Here is a 1414-nt window from a genome sequence, read left to right on the forward strand (position 1 = left end):
TCAAAAATTATATAGATAAAATGTCTAAGTGGACCACACCATAAGAAATAATAAAAATTAAATTTCTACTGTTAATATGTTGTGTGGTCTCCTTACAGATTCGATCTGACTCATTTTTTGTATCAGCACTTAAAATAATAATTTAAAATTAATGGACGGAGTGGATATATAAAATACATCATAGTGGGCCCCATGGTCCTAAAACCCAACATCCCAAAGGGGTCGTCCGTCAAGCGCCCCTCCAAATACCAAAGTGCCCTCCCAAAAATAAAACCCTTCCGTTCGCCCTTTTCTCCGGTGCGCAGCAGATGAAAACCCATCTCTCAATCTCTCTCCATCTCTCTCTCACACTCAGCTTCTCTCTTTCCCTTGCCCTCTCTCGATCTCCCGCTCTCCCTCACCCTCTCTCCCCGTCTCTTGGCCGCATTCCCCTCTCTCTATTTTTAAAACCCCCTTTTGCCACAAGAAGGAGAAGAAGAAGGAGAAGGAGAAGAAGAAGCACAGTTAGTTTTCTCTCTCTCTCTCTCTCTCTCTCTCTCTCTCTCTTTCTGTGTTTCTGAAATTTGTTGCGTTTGGATGCTCAATCCTTCAATCCCTATGATTCCTATGAATGGAAACTAATCATGTCGCCTTAAATCCTTCAATCCTGATGCATTCTTTCAATCCTTCAATCCGCATTCCCCTCTCTCTATTTCTGAAATCTAAAAATGCTATGTGGGCTCCACCATAATATGTGTATGTGGGCCATTCATTTTTTTGGCTCATTTTAGGGCCAAATCTCAGGTGGACCACACCATAGGAAACTGTGGTAATTGAACGCCCACCATTAAATACTTCCTAAGGTCATAAGAATTCCTCATTTTGTGATTTGTGAATTTTTTAAAAAGTGTGTTTTTAGATCTGTTGTCATATACACAATAACATTTGTGTATGTGCTTGTTTGCTTTTTTTTTTTTTTTACATCATGGGTTATTCTATAGACGGGTAGTTGGGTGCATGTAGTAGTAGGACTAAAACGTCTGCCCCATTAGCTAATATGTTGTGTGCCTCATGGGATAAACATGTCCCTTACATAGGACTCCCATCTAATTCACTTTGTTAGCTAATTTCTATCTAGTATTTAGTTAATCATAGAAGATGGGATGTTTCATTATCTGTTTTGTTTGTTTAATTGATACTCTGGTAGTGCATGCTTGATACATAGGCACATTAAATGAATTATGGAGTTGTGAGTTAGTTCTGTTGAGCATTTCTAGCTCTTTTCAATCTACTATAGTTTTTTGGGTGTTTTTCATTTATGACCATTACTGTCCCTCCTATCCAATGATCAGGTACCTAAATAAGAATGATTGTCGTTCATGATGGATCAAAATTGGCACATGGATCATCTACCACTCTCTGCCAGAGTATCAAA

The 1414-nt window shown here is 38.8% G+C and overlaps 1 non-coding gene across 1 annotated transcript; it reads left to right on the forward strand.

Moving 5' to 3' along the window:
* The first annotated feature begins 1043 nt into the window (after positions 1–1043).
* Positions 1044–1148, forward strand: LOC131234220 (small nucleolar RNA snoR99). The gene has a single exon (XR_009165627.1). It is a non-coding gene; the product is annotated as a small nucleolar RNA snoR99 (small nucleolar RNA).
* The last annotated feature ends 266 nt before the right edge of the window (positions 1149–1414 follow it).

This window comes from Magnolia sinica, chromosome 18, assembly GCF_029962835.1.
Source record: "Magnolia sinica isolate HGM2019 chromosome 18, MsV1, whole genome shotgun sequence".
Classification (NCBI taxonomy): Eukaryota; Viridiplantae; Streptophyta; class Magnoliopsida; order Magnoliales; family Magnoliaceae; genus Magnolia; species Magnolia sinica.